This window comes from Propithecus coquereli, unplaced genomic scaffold (assembly GCF_000956105.1).
Source record: "Propithecus coquereli isolate 6110/MARCELLA unplaced genomic scaffold, Pcoq_1.0 Scaffold252, whole genome shotgun sequence".
Classification (NCBI taxonomy): Eukaryota; Metazoa; Chordata; class Mammalia; order Primates; family Indriidae; genus Propithecus; species Propithecus coquereli.
The window spans coordinates 845,297-864,552 of NW_012148086.1; positions in this window are offsets into that span (position 1 = coordinate 845,297).

Sequence of the window (19,256 nt, forward strand, 5' to 3'; positions counted from 1 at the left end):
GTCTGCTAAGGGTTGCCAAGGACCAAAGAACTGATGATTTTAGCAAACAGCTAGATAACAGGCAGAAGTGGCCCATTAGTCAAAGATGATCTGCTCCAGGGAGACTGTGAAATGAATAAATTACAGTGCCTTCTCCAGGGTAACAGCAGATTACATCTCTGACTTGAGTCTCCAGGGTGGCTTTCTGACCTCATGACACGAAAAGCTGATAGCCATCTTTTGAAGCAACAGAATTGGTTTCACTGTTGGTTAAAACGAGCTTTTCCTTCACTTCCTCGTTTGTCTAAAGGGAAATTAAGACCTCATCAAGGTGGCACTCTTCATCATTATTCCGTATCACGTCAGATTTTATACAATTTGTTCAATGATCTCGTTTTGCTCCACTTCTCAACAACCAGATGGTATTTTTCCATATTCTATTGCATATTCTGGCTCTAAAGTAGATTTTAATTCAAGTGTATTAATTAGATAAAAAGTGAATTCTTTCAGCTTTTCTTTATATTAGAAAACAATGATCTCGTTTTGCTCCACTTCTCAACAACCAGATGGTATTTTTCCATATTCTATTCCATATTCTGGCTCTAAAGTAGATTTTAATTCAAGTGTATTAATTAGATAAAAAGTGAATTCTTTCAGCTTTTCTTTATATTAGAAAACAAGAAAAATCCCTCTAATTTTACAAAATGTTTGCTAGACTGTTATTGGAGTTTTAGCAAGTTTTTAAACTTTAAAGGCATTTTAAAGACATAACTTAGTCATTCTTCAGTTTTTTTTTTTTTTAAGTTACAGATTTAAATGTCACAAAAATATATTATGGTCCAAAAAAAAAAAAAAAGAGGAAGCAAAGAAGGGAAGGAGGGAAGGGAAGGGAAGGGAGGAAGAGTGGAAGAAGAGGGAGAGGAAGGAAGGAAGGGAGAGAGGGAGGGAGGGAGGAAGGAAGGAAGGGAGACAAATTTACAGTGTGAAAGCTCTCAGCCTCCCTGTAGCCATCACTAACAGGTAGGAGAATCACAGCATTGAGGAGACCAACAGCTTGTGGAGTTCACTCTCTGAGGACTTGAAAAAATAACATCTAGCATTTCTTCAATGCTTCACAGTTTCCAAGCATTTCAAATACATTATCTCACTTAATTCTGAAAACTAGTGTTAGACCAGAGACCAGACCTCCCTCTGTCAATTACTGCTCTTTGTTATAGTTTAACTGCCTCCTTTATTCCTGTACCCAAATTACACCAGATGGTGTCCAAGACCCCATAACAGTTATCTCTTCAGTGTGCAATTTTAAATACACCTTTCCTGAAAGAAAAAGACTATTTTGACTAATTAGATCATTGTAACTAGGCATTAAGCCTTATGTGGAAAGATGTTGAAATTCTGTTAAACTTCCCTAAATTTTGTCAATATAAACAATCCCAAACTTACCCTTTGGAACACTGACTTCCATTCTTTGAAATATATGCTTCCCAAGTGGCTCATCCTCAAGCCTTGTCCTTGAATAAACTCTCTCTAAACTGGATTTTGACCCTTTTGATTATTTTAGGTTCACAAAAGACAAACTTATATTTTATAAATATTAAGAATAAACAAGGCAAGACCAATACAAGTCTCTCCTCTCTAGGAAAGCTCATGAATCATCTGTCCAATCAGAATCACAAATATACTTAAATATCATTGGGTCAAATTTTGCACCTCACGTAGGAACCAATTCTACAGAATCACTGTCACATAATCATCAAATATCTGCTAAACACTCCACAAAATGACAGCTCACTTCCTCATGAGAAAGACTGTTCCATTATCATAATACACTTTGGAGCATAAATGTAATCCCTTCATTAAGCCTATAATCTCTAGGAGAATATGTAAGTGCAACCGATTACCAGAAAGAAGGCCTTTTATAGCGTACCATGCAAATACATGAAGCCCACGTGACAGCACAGCCATGTTTCAATTTTCCCATCAGATTGCTTATCAGTCATGCAAAATCCATCTTATTGGGGCATCCAGGAGTTCCCAGCATCTCAAATCCAATCTGTTGTGGATAACAGTGTGAGATCCTATTAGGCTCATGAAGGTTTTACCTCTTTGCATTGTTTACCAAAGAGTCCTCAACAAAGCAAAGGAGAAAGGAGCAGATATCAGGAAAAGAACACTCCTTCCTGTTATTTAAGGTTCTACCCTGAGCCTACAGCTGCTGGGTACCATCCTCTTTTCCTTTTTTAATCTGAAAGAATACCTTAAACCTGTCTCCCTTCTATTCAATATCCTCTCAGGTGGAAGAAAGATCACATCCTGTCTTTGCTGTCCCCAAGCTCCACACCTATAGATGTGCTAAAGCTCCTTATTTCTCACCTTTGCAATCTGTGTACATTTAAAAAGTAATAGTTTATATTTTACACTGTGATAATAGAGTTCTGGAGAGCTAAGACTCCATTTGCTTTTCCCAGTTTTTGTATTAAGCTAGCCCCGATCTAAAATGGCCAGATTTTTTTTCACACAAATGGCCTTATGCCCTTCCTCCAAGTCCACACCGTGCTATTTGGATATGAATGTTCATTAGGTCATCTGCAGTAGGTCCCAATTTCAATTTCACAGATGAAAGGTTCTAACAAGTTCTGTAGCAGAGACTCCTGTTTCAGTGTAAGAATTTTCTAAACAGCAGTGGTGTTCAGAGTTGCTTAGAAACTGATGACCAGCAGAGACTCTGGGAAGGAGCTGGACAGAATATTCACTTCTCTTTGCTTCTTCATGGTCCAGGGCACTTAACCTGTGAAGATGTCTGCTGGGGGATGTGGGAGAAAGAATCCAGGAGCACAATACTATATATTCACCACATAAGCAATTTTTAAAAGGAAAAATACTTCCAGATTCCCACAAGCAATCATTATGATAGACATTCTAAGAAGCTATGATTTGACACTTTATTTCCTTTAAATTAAGGACATAGAACCTCAGCAAACATTCTACATTTATATCATTATAAAATTCAAACCCCAAGGAAGCCTTGTCGTCCCTTCAGCCTGCAATTCCCAACCCCTGGGCCATGGACTGGTACCGGTCCGTGGCCTGTTAGGAAGTGGACCACACAGCAGGAGGTGAGCAGCAGGCAAGTGAGCTTCATCTGTATTTACAGCCGCTCCCCATCACTCACATCACCACCCGAGCTCCGCCTCCTGTCAAATCACCTACAGCGTTAGATTCTGCTTTATGGTGAGTTGTATAATTATTTTGTTATATTACAATGTAATAATAATAGAAATAAAGTGCACAATAAATGTAATGTGCTTGAATAATCCAGAAATTGTGCCCCCTCCCACCACCCCCAGTTCATGGAAAAATTGTCTTCCATGAAACTCGTGCCTGGTGCCAAAAAGGTTGGGGATCGCTGCCTTGATCAACCTGTTCCAGCTATATGCTTCCTGCAGAGGGCACCCTAAGGGCCAGCACCGAGGCCCTCATCAGTCACCTGATAAAATTATGCCAGACAGATCATGAACAGCTAGGGTATTGACAAACTTCTGTGGACTCCATATCATTTCTTAAATACTTATATTAATACTATATATCCATACAAATATAACATAAGAAAGATTACCATCATTTCTTATTTCATAATGTTTCCCATGTAAGTTAACATAACAAATAAGCCTAAGTAGTTAACATCTCTCTTTTTGTAAAGAGGGGAAAATAAATCTTTTGATATTTTCCAGGAGCCCCCTGGGAAATACCAAAGTCAGTTTGAGGTCAAAAAACAACATTTAGAATTCGATTTTGAGATGTTGTCAAAAATATCAAAAGGTTTTAATCCTTAATTAAATACAATCACAGATCATTATGAAACAATACTTAGCTATCTATTTAACTAAAGTGATAATAAAAGATTTTATAGGTAAATAGAGAAGGTTACTTGTAAACAAAACTTAGCTTTTTAATACTAAAAACATTCAATTAAAGAACTGATAAAGACAACATGAAGCACAGGGAATTATTTTGATAAAATACAAAGTCTTTGTTTTCTGGGCAAATTACTCAAAGGTAAAGAAAATCTTTCACAATTTCTTTATGAAGATCAGACCAATAATCTAAGAAAACTTTACCATTCTAGTTTTATATCAGTACACTTTTGACATTAAGGTTATCATTTTTTTTAATTTATAAATAAACCTATTCAATCTGAGCAGATTGACCATAGACAAAATTCCTTTTCTATAAACCTTCTACAACCTTTTTTATATTTTTATATCCACTCAGTTTTTGTCCTACTCTTTTTTTTCTGTTAATAAAAAAAAAAAAAAAAGCTTAAACTCTCTAAAATAATTCAAAGAGGTTTATTCTGAGCTAAATGCGTATGACCAGCCTGGAACATATGGCCCCAAGAGGTCCTGAGAAAATGTTCCTGCAGTAGCTGGGTAACAGTTTGGTTTTATACATTCATGGAGACAGGAATCACACGTGAATTCCTAATTCAATACGTGGAGGGTGTGTATTGGTTTGGCCTGAAGAGGCAGGACATCTCAAAGGGGGCTTACAAATTATAGGTGGATTTAAAGATTCTTTGATTTTTAATTGGTTAAAGAAATGAAGCTTTGTCAAAGGCTTAGAATGTTTTAACATAAGATAAAAATGTCTGTTAATCAGAGACTGGTTGAACATTTACCAAAACTCAAGTGATTTGTTAAGTAAATCGATGGCCTGCAGATGTGATTTAAGCTTTGCCATGTATGGCCTTAGGCCTGTTCATTAATTAGTGTCTTATTGTTATGAACAGTAACTCCAAAAGGGAGGGGGCAGGAAAAGGTATGTCTCATCTCCCTTCTGCTCAGGGCCGGCAACTCAGCTGTAAGGTTTTCCTGGGGTCCCGTTGGCCAAGAGGGGGTCCATTCAGTATTCTGGGGGAGCTTAGCATTTTATTTTAGTTCACAATTCTTTCTCATTCTTGAACAACCATCTGCCTTTAGAATGAAATTACTTTCTTTTCTTCTGAACAAAAACATGTCCTTCATAACTTTTCTTATCAAAAACACATTGTGCTTTCTTTGAATACCTGTCACATTCTTAGAGGTATTTGCTATTTCCTCATAGGACAATTTAAATCTCATGTTTATTACAGATTCAGATATATTAAGCTCCTATAGACCATATAAAACAAGATGCTCAAGACATATAAATGTAAACTTCTGTCTATTATTAACATTTCAGTAGTTTTCCTTATTTAGAGATGACCCAGACATTTAATGAATATCCATTACTTAATTTAACTTAGCATAAATTTAAGGTTGCAAGTTACCAAAAAGACTTTGGAAACTATTTTCAGGAAGACATATTATAAAACATAATTATTATTGAAAAATTTGTAAACTTTTCCCAACTTGCATTTATTTAATTCACTTGTTCTTAACAATTATGATTGAACTACTCACGAAAATTTCATGAAACATTAAACAAAGCTGGCCATTATCCTAAGTGGTTTTATTTTTTTTGTCGTTGTTGACGTATCAGGCAAATATTAAAAAAAAAAAAATCAGGCTGGGCGCAGTGGCTCACATCTGTAATCCTAACACTCTGGGAGGCTGAGCCAGGAGGATCACTTGAGCTCGGGAGTTCGAGACCAGCCTGACCAAGGGCTAGATGCCATCTCCACTAAAAGTAGAAAAAATTAGCCAGGTGTGGTGGTGTGCACCTGTAGTCCCAGCTACTTGGGAGGCTTAGGCAGGAGGATCACTTGAGCCAAGAGTTTGAGGTTGCTGTGAGCTAGGCTGATGCCATGGCACTCTAACCCGGGCGACAGAGTGAGACTCTGTCTCAAAAAAAAAAAAAAAATCACAGGTGCAAGGAAACTAAAAACTGTAGACATACAGTTCTTTCTTCTTTGTTTTTTCTTACTGTCATGCTTAACATGCATCAAGCAATTTAATTGCACATTTTGTTCTTATGTTGGATTTATTGATATAATTTTATTATCTTAACATCTGGTAGAGATAACATAAGCTTGTCTGACTGTACACCTAGGTAGAAAAAATTTTGTGTTTTCATCATATTTAATGCTGACAACTCTGAAGACATTCCTGCTTTTATTTTATCAACAATTTAAGTTTTGTGCAGTGGCAGTACAGTAGCCAATGAAGTTTATTCAAGGTGCTATTATTAATTGAAAACTTTTGCCAGTATCCCACCATGACAACTTGCAATATAATCAGCATTGGCAATTTTTGATGATCTATACAAGGACTGAATAAAAAAAATCTTAACACTAGCTTTCTTTACTGAAGATTATCCTAGATCATGAGGAAAGAAAGAAAGGAAGGAAGGAAGGAAGGAAGGAAGGAAGGAAGGAAGGAAGGAAGGAAGAAAAAGATGGAAAGAAAGAAGGAAGGAAGGAAGGAGGGAGGGAGGGAGGAAGGAAGGAAGAAAAGAAGAGAAAGAACAAGGTTTTCCTCCTGACCATGTCAACAAGGTGTGAGTTGTTAGCAGCACTTCATGGGGTCCCTTCCACCTCTCTGTCCATTGTTGTTCAGGTTCTTGTCCTTTCTGGGCTTTAAGCAACACCTGGTCTCCTGGTTTGGTTTAAAGGGGTGGAGGGTGTCTCCAGCTGAGGGGAGGACCTAAAAGAGGCAAACTCATGTATAGTGGCTAGTATCTGACTTATTTGTTTAATATATTGTTCTACTCTGTTGTCTTCACTTATGATTATGTTACCATACTTACCTCAGGTTCTAGAAAGGGTCTCCCATAAACTATTTCATAGGGGCTCAACTTAAGCCTGCTTCTAGGGGCTACCCTTATCCGGAGGAGGGCAAGCAGCAATACCTTATCCCACTTCAGATGGGTTTCCAGCATTAATCTTGCTATAGTCCTCTCTAAAGTATGATTCATTTTCTCCATTTTTCCTGTAGATTGAGGTCTCCAGGATGTGTACAATTTCCATTCTAGATACAAGGTTTTACTTAATTGCTGCGTTACCGCTGATATAAAAGAGGGTCCATTATCACTCTGTATAGAGGAAGGGAGTCCATGCCTTAGAATAAGTTCCTTTAGAAGGACTTGGGTTACTTCAGATGCTCTCTCTGTTGAGGTAGGATAAGACTCTACCCATCCTGAAAAGGTATCTACTAATACAAGAGAGCGTTTGAAGTTTCCTATTGTTTTAGACATATGAGCAAAATCAATTTGCCAGTCATCGAAATGGTGGGCCCCTACATGTTGGGTCCCCTGTACAGCAGGTCGCTTTTCTGTTTTTGGATTGTTTGAGCACATAGAGGGCAACTCTGAGTTACTTGTTGCACAGTTTGTTGTAGCCAGGGTTCTCTTAAATGAGGTCCCACCAAATCCATAAGGCATCATGCCCATAGTGCGTGCATTCACGTAGATGCCTCATAAGGGGCTGAACCAAGGCTTCAGGTAGAAGGATCAGTCCATGTATCCTTTCTCTTTACAAAAAGAATTCTCTCTCCACCTAGCTGTATCATCCTAAGTGTCAAAACCCCAATCTTTGGCTCTTTTTTCATCTTCATCCATGTAGTGGGACTATATTGATCTAAATCCAACTGAGTTAATGAGGCCCTAAGGAACAGATCACCTTCAGTGGCATTCTTAGCAGCCCTGTCAGCAGGCTGATTCTTTTTTGCAATATAAGTGTTCCCTTTCTGGTGACCAGGACAGTGTATGATGGCCTCCTGCTTAGGCTCAGCCACAGCCTGTATGAGGGCCATTATTTCAGTGGCATACTTAATATCCTTATTTCCTGCCATCAGGAGTCCCCTTTCCTTCCAAATGGCACCATGAACATGCACAAGCATGAAAGCATGTTTAGATTCTGTATAAATGTTTACCCTTTTCCTTCTGGATAACTGAAGGGCTCTGGTCTAAGCAATCAGCTCAGCTTTCTGGGCTGAAGGCACAAGTGGCAGTGCCATTGCTCCCAGCACCCATTGTTCCACCCACGGCATATCCAGCCCTTTGCTATCTATGGCCTACAAAACTACTCTCTTCTGTGAAAAGGTGCCAATTTGACTCTGCTATTGCTGATCTGACAGATCCATCCTGCTAGAATAGACAGCCTCCAGAACCTCTAAATGGTCATGCTACAAAGGCTCATTCTCTTCAGCTGGTAACAGGGTGGTGGGATTAAGAGTAGACACAGTCTTTAATTTAACACTGGCATTATCCAAAAGGATGGCCTGGTATTTTCCCAGCCTTCCTGCAGTCAGCCAATAACTCCCCTTCTGTTCTAATAAAGTCAGAATCTGGTGGGGTGCATACAATACAACAGGTTGTCCTAAAGTGAATTTTTTGGCCTCTTGCAACAGGTCCCATGTAGCTGCCATCGCCCAGAAGCAAAGAGGCCATCCTCTCACAGTATTATCCAGCTGCTTTGACAAGTATGCCACTGGCTGTGGGATGTTTCCCAGTGTCTGCACTGGGACTCCAAGGCCCATTCCCTGTTTTTCATGAGGGTACAATTTAAATTTTTTTTGCAAGTCAAGCAACCCCAAATCGGAGCAGTCATAAGACTCTGCTTTAGTCTTTCAAAGGCATTTCGACAGTCACTGGTCCAGATCAGGAGTTCTGCATCTGTCCCTTTAAGGGCCTTGTATAAGGGCTTTGCTATTATTCAAGCGAGTATATTAGTCCAAAGTTTGGGATCCAAATGTGACATACCCTGCCATTCCTAGGAAACCACACAGTTGCCTTTTATGTCTGGGCACCTTAAGATTCAAGATGACATGCTTCCAGTCTAGCAGTAGGCTGTGGGAGCCCTTGATAATTTGGAATCCCAAATAAGTGACTTGCTGTTTGCAAATCTGTGCCTTTTTGGGTGACACTTTATACCCACATGAGGCTAGATGATTTAGCACAGCCACTGTATTTGCAAAACAATGATTATAATCAGGGCTGGTTCTAAGTAAATCATCCACATATTGTAACAGAATCCCCTGATACAATTGCAGATTCCACAAGTCTCCTGCCAAGTCCTCACTAAACAGGATAGGAGAGTTTTTAAACTCCTGAGGCAACACAGCCCAGCAGTATTGTGATGTGGTCCTAGTCTCAGGATCCTGCCTTTCAAATGCAAGAAGAAGTTGAATCTTCTTTTCCAAAGGAATGCATTAAAAGCATCTTTTAAACCCAGTACCAAATACCATTCATAGTCACCTGGTATTGTTGTCAATAGAGTATATGGGTTTGGTACCATAGAAGGTATGTCTTGTGCCATACCATTAATAGTCTGTAGATCTTGCACAAATCTATACTCATTGGTGTGGGGCTTCCTGATGGATGAAATTAGTATATTATAAGGGGACCAACAGGGATGAATTAGTCCATGCTCCAAAAATCTGTTCAATATAGGTTGGATTCCTTCCAAAGCTTCCTTTTTAAAGGGGTATTGCTTTCTATGAGGGCATGAGGACCCTTCTTTGAACAAAATTGTAATTGGCATGGCTGTTATTGCCCGTCCCAGGGTCCTGTTGGCCCATACAGCCTTACTCACTTTTTGGCAGACCTGGGGGTGGGGAGCGAGTGGAACAGAATTTGGGGCTGCTGCTTTTTCCTTGATTAGGCGTTGAAACTGTAGAGCATTCTCAGGCGAGACCTGTAGGTGGAGCTGTTGTTTCTCTGGAGAGAAGGTTATTTGCACATTCAACCTGCACAACAAATCCCAGCCTAGGAGAGGTGTGGGACAGTCTGGCATGTATAAGAAACTGTGTCTCAGTTTCTGTTCTCCCAGTTGGCACTCGAGAGGTTGGAGCATGGGTTGCTGCTGGGTCTGACCAGTCACTCCAACAACTGCTACCATGTCTTTGCTAAGGAAAGTTAGTTTAGAGTTTAGTTTAGTTTAGAACTAAAGGTAGCTCCTATGTCAATTAAAAAATCTACTAATTGAGTCCCCACTGTCAATTTTACCTGGGGCTCCTGTGGTGATATTTGGATCAGAGCTTTTCATGAAGCATGGAGCCCCAGGTCCCCTCATTCGTCATCAAGTCCCAGACTCAAAAGACCATTTGCTCTCCCGGGGTTTTCTCGTTACCTGGAGCCCTTTGCAACTTTGGACAATGCTCTTTCCAATGTCCTTCCTCTTTACAAAAAGCACACTGATTGTGCCTCACCCTGGGGTGGCCTTTCCCACCCTTTGTTTCTGACTGTCTCAAAGGACCCGTGGTGGATGCAACTAACAGAACGCACACAGGTTTCAGTTTTCCTTCTTCCCTGGTGTTATACACTTTGAAGGTGATATCAACCAGCTGGGAGGGGTTCATGCCAATTGCTCCTTCCACACACCGCAGCTTTCTCCTTGTATCTGGAGTGCTCTGCCCTATAAAAGTCAAGTTAACCATGTGCATGTTTTCAGGGGCTTCTGGATTCATATCTGTATATTTCCGGTGTGCCTGCTAGATGTGTTCCAAAAATTCAGAGGGATCCTCATTAGCTTTTTGCTGTAACTCTTGGACTCTGTTGAAACTCCTCTGTCTAGGCACTCCCTCCAGAGACCTGCCGGGATGCACTTTCAGCAATGCTTTATTCTCACACCACCTGCGTCAGCATTAGGATCCCAGTTTGGTTCTGCCACCGGAATGGCAGCAGTGGGGTCAGGGGTTTGATTAGGATGCTCACCATGGAGATGCCTTGCCTCCTCCTTGGCCTTGTCCATCATGGTCTGCACTCACCTGTAGTAAGTAATATATTCAGTAAGGTCTGTATGTGTGCCCAAGTGGGGCAGTGTGTCACAAAGATGCTTGCAAACAACTCTGTCATTCTCTGGGGTTCCTCTCTATAAGCTGGGTCTGAGTGTTTCCAATTCAATAAATCCAAGGTGGGAAACAGGGTATAAGTCCAATAACACCCTGCCAGCTGTCTTTGTGCATTCAAGCCTCCTATGGGGGACTGCCGTAGTGGAAATCGCCCTGCTCCAGCTATGGGTGCTCTCTGGCCGAATTGACTTCCCTGCCAGGTCTTGGAGGGGGAGACCATTCCCATTCCTGAGTCATCACCCAGGGGTGGAGGATACAGGGATCCAACGGTGGGGAATGAGGTTCAGTGAAGTTTGGATTGAAAGGGTTCATGAGGTTTAACCTGGCTAATTCCTCCTCAATTCTGTCACCCAGGGTCTGGCTCCCCTTTCCAATTACGGGCAGAAGTTTCCTTTGTACCATTAACTTAGTTCCAGGCCTTTTGACCTCTTTATTACGCAATTGCATAAAAACCTGTACAGATGGGATCTCATCCCATTTACCTCACCTTTGACAAAACAATTCGTAAGATAGTATAATAATTTAAGGTTCCATTCAACGGCCGCTTCTCCTCACACCCTAACATGTATGTTGGCCGGGTGGTATAACAATAATACATCATCCTTTCTTCAGACATAGGTTCATGGCTACAAGGTGACCATTCAGCCAAAATTCTTCCCAAGGGACTTTCGGATGAAAAAGAAATGGACTAAACTCACATAATAATCAAACACAAAGAATATAGGGAATTCTCAACACAAACAATCTAAAATGCCATGTCTTATCAATCAAATGGGAATCCAAAGGAGACAAATGCCACCCCAAATGGTGCCTCTAAACAAATGTCCTGCCACAGGGCTGGAAGGTTCAAAACCTTCCCCAAATGGGTGGCCTAGTCCCCCTCATTCCCTGGGAACCACAAATGAGCTCCAAATCCAAACCAGGTTCCCTAGTTCCACTCAGCCTTGTGACTTCCACCCTAGAAGATGCCTCCATACAAATGCCCTGAAATAGGGCTCTGAACAAATGCCCGGCCGCAGGGAAGAAAGGTTCAGAACCGTCCCCAAATGGGTGGAATCAAGGGTCTTGGCATGCACACCAGGGAACTTAGAGAAATGGCTGAGGCTGTCCAGACATTTCTAGATCCGTTTTCTTCTGCCCCCAAAAGTTCAGGTAGCTAGGAGCTGCGTCTGATCCCAGAAAGGCAGAGACAGAAGCTCCCCCAGAGTTAAACAGGCTCCAGCAGCTGCTGGGGCAGTTCCTCTCTCTCTCTCAATGGAAAAGACAGTGCTTCTCCCAGTGGAGACCCACGGCTTGACCCCGGGCTGCTCCCTGCCTGTTGCAGCCACAGCAGCAGTCACAGGTTGCCGTTCTACCGGTGTGCTGATGGGCCCACCAAGGGACACCAAATTCTGTTACCAAAAGTCCAGCATTTGTCTCCAAGGCCACATCAGAAAAACAAGGATGAGCAGTTTGAAGAGAAGGAAAGAGAATTTTATTAATTTGCCAGCAAATGAGAAAGGGGACAGACTCCCATCTAAAGTACCAATGTCCCGCTTTTGAGCAGAAACACAGAGCTTGTAAAGGGGAGGTGTTCAGCCTCAGGCTACTGCTGTTCAACTACAGTTGGTGGTTCTGATTCATCCCATCTTCAGCTAAGACAGTCCCATGACCTCCACTGGGACAATTCCCTGGAGCCACCTCCTGTGGTACAAAGAACAAAGGTCATTCCCCTGCCCCTCCCTACCACTGTCCTGGGACAGGGATGCAGGTTTTAATATCCAAAGAGTGGGGCAGGTTTTAAAGAGACAGAAAACATTTTTACCCTTTTTCAGGCCATTCCCCCATTGCACATGGACATTTTCTCCAAAAAAGAGTTTGGGGGCATATTTGCCTATTATCATATCAGAGGTCTGGTGCATGACCATTTGAATTTTTCCCTCTTTTTCCTAAATGCAGGGCAGCTACATTTTCTATGCCCTGACTTTTCACAGTATCTGCACGCATCTCCAGTGAACAGGGGAGGTTTGGGGACTGGTAAAAAGAATGGGTGGGCTTTGAATTGCTTCCAGAGTAACATTTCTGGTTTTGTAAAGACTCTATTTATGAAACAGGAACAGTTGTTTTTAATTCCTCAAAGAACTGGGTTGCAGCTCATATGATATCACAGGGCTGACTTGTCCATCCAATTACATTATCTTCAGTTTGCTCCTTTATATCAGAGAGCAGATTTCCAAGTAAGGTAGAAATCAAAACATTCCTATATTCTTGATTTAGAGCTGTGTGTCTTCGGAACATTTTAATAAATCGTTCCACAAAGGCTTCAGAATGTTCTTTCTTTCTGAGCACATAGCTCCACTGGAGCTTAGGATAGAAGGCCTTAAAAATAGTTCCTATCAGGCTTTGAGTATCAGCTTCCAATTAGGCCAACTTCTGACATAGAGCCCTCCCCTCCCTCCCCCTTTTTTTTTAACTCTTTCAAACATCTTATCAGTTTCAGTTGGGACAAAGAGTAAATATTCTTTCAAGTGTTGAATTTTTTAATAACTTTTTTCCTTTTTTTAAAAGCAAAAGTTTATTTATCGAGTGACTCAGAAGCAAAACCAATAAGCCTTTTATGATTTAGCCATAGATGAAAGAGGCGCCATCAAAGAGAGTGCAAAAGATGCCACCCTGTCAAGATCCAGAACCTCTTCCAAAGGTAGCCACAAGAAAGACGCAGATAACCCCCTCGAGAAAACAAGACTTGTCTGAAGAGTTTCAGTCTTATTCTGTTTAATGTCCCATCCTGACACCTGGGACTCAAGGAGAAGAATCCAATCCCCAGCTTAAAAGGCAAAACTCAATTGCCCTAACAACGTAGTCTCAATCCCTTCCCACAGAATTGTTATAGGGCTTCCTCTGTAACTTGGTGTGACCGTGTTATGTAAGGATCATAAAATTGCAGGAGCAGCAGAATAGAAACAAATGACATCTCAAGGCTGTCCTAGCGAAGCTACTATGAAAAGCTCTTTCACTCATTGCTCCTTCTAACCATCACAATCCACAGGAGAAGGCATTGTTATTCTAATATTACAGATAAGTAAATTCCAGTTAATACTTGGCCCCAGATCAAAACAGAGCCATTCCCATACATATGTCTATTTACATTGTACCTTGAGTGGGTGGATAAGAAATGCTAAATCAACTATAAACGGTGTCCTTCCTGTCCGGGAATAAAAAAGAATTAAACAGGCTTTTTGAAAACTCCTAGAGTCATCCCATGTTTACCTTGGTGTTGCAGTGGTTTCCAGTTCTGTCTGGTTGGGATTTGGGGTTTCTTGTCGTTTACATGGAAGGGAATTTGGCAGAAAACATAATATAAGACAAAGGCTATTCTTGAAGAGTTGGTGCTGTATAAAGTTAGAAGTGATAAATGTCAGCTAAAGAAGTAGATTTGACAAATAATAACTGCAGTGACTCTGAAGCCCGCATCTCACTGTGCTTCCCCCAATTTGCCACTAAAATCCAGCCTCCTCCAAGCCCAATCCCTGAGAGCTCCTGTCTTCTGGTCTGTAAAATGGGATGGCAGCAGATTTCTTAGAGAGCCCTGGAACATTTACTGAGCCAACTTCTCACTGCAATTGGAATAAACCCACACCTGACAGTGGTCTACAAGGACCTCTGTGCTATAGACACCTATGTGGTCTACAGGGACCTGTACTGCCTGCAGAGACTTGTGCTGTGCTGTTTATAGGGACCTGTGTGGTCTACAGGGACCTGTGTGATCTTCAAGGAACTGTATGGTCTACAAGGGCCTGTGCTGTGTCCAGGGACCTGTGCTGTCCATGGGGACCTATGCTGTCTATGGGGACCTGTGTAATCTATGGGGACCTGTGTGGTCTACAGGGCCATGTAAGGTCTACAGGGACCTGTGCAGTCTACAAGGACCTGTGTGGTCAACACAGGACCTGTGTGATCTTCAAGAAACTGTGTGGTCTACAAGGACCTGTACTGTCTGCAGGGACCTGTGCTGTCCATGGGGACCTGTGCTGTCTGCAGAGACCTGTGTACTATGTTCTCAACAGCTCAGACCTGCCTGGGACTGCACACCGTGGGTCTCCTTCCTCCAGGCTTTCTCAGATGTCAAGCTCATTCCTCTGGCATTTATGAGCTATTTCCTGTGCCTGAGACACAGGCTTCCTCTCTCCTCCCTACCCACATCCCTCTCCTCATCAAGGGGGCATCATAACCCCCAATAACCACTTCCAAAGTAGCCACCCCAAAAAGAGCCCTCTCTCGTCATCTGCCTGTTGTCTTTCTTCATCCCCGTCACCATGCTCCGGAGCTCTGTCTGTGTCTGCTCACTCATTGTCTCTCTCCCACCACAAGGACTGAGGCCCATGTCCAACACAGTGACCAGTCCACACAGGGGCCCACTAAGAAACACCATTCATGGACAGGTCAAATTGAATGGTTGTTATGTTCATGTTGAAAAGCAAAGTGGGTGGAAATAATATTTAAAACAACATTAATTTTGAGCAACCTGCTCTTACACATTAGTTGCTTCTGTGGAAATGTACACTTCAAAAATTACCTCTGATTGAAAGTCATTTTAATGTTTTGGGACCAGGGCTGGATGTGTCTGTATCAAAGATAGTGGATCAACACTATTTAGGTGCCCTTATTTTTCCAAGGCCCTCATGCTAGTTCCTCATGAGTACAGACTGAATTGTGATCCCCAAATTTCATATATTGAAGTCCCCTAGGACCTCAGACTGTGAATGTATTTGAAGACAAGGTATTTAAAGAGGTGATTAAGTTTAAATGGGATCATGGCATGAGTCCTGATCCAATCTGACTGGTGTCCTTATAACGAGAAGAAATTACGACACAGACATGTACAGAGGGATGATCATGTGAAGACACAGCAAGAAGGTGGCTGTCTGCAAGCCAAAAAGAGAGGCCTCAGAAGGAACTAACCCTGCCAACTCCTTGATCTCAGACTTCCACCCTCCGGGACTATGAGAAAATAAATGTTTGTTTGTGTCACCCAGTCTGTGGTTCTTTGTTATAGCAGCCCTAAGACACTTGCCCACCACCAAAGACAAGGCAAGTGTAAAAGAATTTCCACAAACATACTATAGTCATGTACCGCATAGCATATCAATAATTATCTTAAATATAAATGGTCTAGATACAGAGATCAAAAAAAAGCAGAGATTGGGCGACTGGATTAGGGGGTTGCAGGTGGGTAAACTCACAGCTAATGGATGTGGTGAGTGTTGTGGGGGGAAAAGGCACACCCCAAATCATGGTTTGGGTGTGGCAAAGTCATAACATAAATGTTTGTACCCCCATAATATCCTGAGATAAATAAAAAAATTAATGCATGCAAAACCATGAAGGAATCTCAAAAGCATTATACGAACTGAAAGAAAACAAAGATAAAATAAAATATGCTTTATGATTCCATTAATATGAATTTCTTAAAGAGGTAAAGTGAATCTATAATAATAGAAATTAGATATATGGTTGCCCCTGGTAAGGGTACAGTGTGGATTGAGTGAACAGAGGTGTCAAGGAACCTTCTGGTATGAAAGAAATGGTCTACATCTTGGTTTGAGTGGTGACTATACATGTGTACTTATTTCTCAAAATCCAAAAACAATATACTTAAAATACTTGCATTGTGTTATACATAAAGTATAACTAAAGATGATTTTCTAAAAGTAAAAAAAAATAAAATAAAAAACTAAAACCCAACTATATGCTGTTACAAGAAACTCACTTTCAATTCGACACATTAAAATGCAACACAATTGTGCACTGCATAACAGCATTTCAGTCAATAATCAACTGACTGCATGTGCAACAGTGGTCCCATAAGATTACAATACTGTCTATTTACCTTACATTTTCTACATTTAGATGCACAAATACCATTGTGTTACAGCTCCTACAGTATTCAGTCCTGTCACATGCTGTACAGGTTTATAGCCGAGGAGCAACAGGCTGTCCCTTATAGTTTGGGTACGAAGTAGGCTCTGCTATCTGGATTTGCACACGTACAATCTACGGTGTCCGCATGATGAGGGAATTGCCTAAGGACATATTTCTCAGAACACGTCCCTACTGTTATGCACACATGACTGTCATTGGATGGGCTGGAAGAGCCAGGGAAATGGAGCTGTCCTGTCCAGAAGGAACTACATGGTTCCACAGCCCCTTCTACCCTGCACCCAGCACATTCCTCTTGTCAGCAAGTTGCTGACACAAGTGTGTCCCTTTTGCCCTCTACCTCTTCCAGAATGAAGAATAAGCAAGTGGCAGCCTCCGTCAGTCTGCCCTGGCCGGTCCCCTTCTTGGCTGTTTAGACAGTCACACTCGCGCCTACACACGTCCGGCCCTTTCTTGGGGCCAGTGAGTGGCCATCAGCAGGAAAGGTCAGGTGGTCGTGCAGCCCTGCTGCTTGGGCACTCTCCCCCATGACCTGCCGTTGGGACAGTATCACAAGGTGGCAGCTAGCGCCACACTCATCCCCACCATGGTGTCCCCCTTGTGGAAGCCACATCATTTCTATCTCTGCCTCCTCTGGTTGCCTCTTTCCCGGCTGACTCTCTTGGTCTCACGTGCGCGCACGCGCACACACACAAACACACACACATGCATGCACTCACACAGACTCCCCCAGCACTGCTCCCATCCTGCCCTGTCCTGTCCTGCCTTCCAACACCTCCACCTACCTGTCCCCAGCTCCCAGACTGGATGTTCCTTCCTGAGCAGTGCCACTCTGTATCCTGTCCCCAGTGAGAAGCTCACCTGCCAGAGGCTGGCCTGGGGTGGGCAGGGACACATGAACCAAAGCCCAGAGCCAGCTGTGTGGCATGAACCTCACGTGCACCCACCAGGTACCCAGCAAGCTGGAGGGCAGAAGTGTGGGAACCCAGCTTCAGGCAACAGGTGACAACTGCCCAGCGACAAGAAGTGTGTTGGAGGTTGAGATGAGACTGGCCAAGGGGTGCTCCAGCCCCAGGAGGAAAACGTGAGCCAGAAATGAGTCCCAGAGCAAACAGCACCCAGAGCTCAGCCCCTTGGGGAAGAACCTGAACCTATTCGTGAGCCCCTCATACCTGAAGACCCTCTATCTGTGACCTCACCCGGTCTTCACAAGGACCCTTTATGTAAATGTAATTTTGCAGGAGAGGTTGAGTGAGGTGGAGGAACCTGCCAGGCAGGCCTGCTAATATGCCACCCGGGTCTTCAACCACTGAGTCCTCCTGCCTCTGGCCCTGGGACATGGGAGGGAAATCCTGGCGCCCATGGAAAACCCTGCCCTGTCCAGGTGCATGCCTATAGTGCTAGCTACTCAGGAGGCTGAGACAGGAGGATCACTTGAGCCCCCGGGAGTTCAAGGCTGCAGTGAGCTGTCATTGTGCCAGTGCACTCCAGCCTGGGCAACAAAGCGAGACCCTGTCTCCTAAAAAACTAACCAAATAAAAATAAATAAATAAAAGACTGAGATTTGTGCCTGCATTTTCCTTTCCCTATGAAGTAGAGAGAACCGAGTGCTATTCTTTTCCTGGTAAGTAAACTTACATGTGCCTGTGTGTGTGCACATGCATGCACAGGTGCGTGCATATATGCGTGTATGTAAAGAACATGATCCTGTGGCTTGAACCCTGAGTGAACTCAAGCCTCAGTGCACTCTTCTGGCATTTGGGGATAATAAGATTTGGAGAGAATCAGGCAGGATCATTCATGGAAGGTCCCCAACGACAATTGCTTAATAAATACCAGTTATTAGTAAAAGCTCGCCTCTGCAGAGTTTATCCTACTACATGAAAATTGGTCAGGAATGTCTGTCCTTCATGTATTCGGTAACTGAAAAACTATCGGGCACAGGCACAGTAGAAATGTTTTCTTACGTCAGCACTTTTTCTTATATAAATTAAGCTGAACTCGCAGGTCGCGACAAATTAGATGAGATTTTAACACTAGCACATACACACCAAGGAGTGTTTAAATGTGAGTAAGGTCACAAGAAAACCAGCAGCCCAAATGTGCAAAGTCTAACCTGGGAAACAGACGTCACCAGTGCCCCCGTGAGGGTCCCGCATCCTCCCAAATGCATCTCGCCTCCCCCACGGAGGCGACACCTGCCCTTAATTTGAGGTTTCTCAATCCCTGGCGAGTTTTCCCTCTAGTCTCACTGCACAATGTATGTATTCCTAAACAAGATATTGTTTAGTGTTGTCTATTTTTTAACTTTATATAAATGAAATCATGTTGCACGTACTATTCTACGATTTGCTTTTGTCACTTAAAATGTTATCTGTGAGCTGGTTCTACACTGATGGTGAAGCCGCTCGCGACTGTTTTCGCTGTATTGCGTTGCCTGAGTGCACCAAACTGTGTGTATCTGTTCTCTGGCGCGTGGACATTTGGGGGCTCGTGGCTTTGCTACCAAGGACATTGCCGCTATGAACACTGTTGTCCACATCTGCTGGGCCGCACGAGCTCTCTCCATGCAGGCTTGGGAGCAGGAGT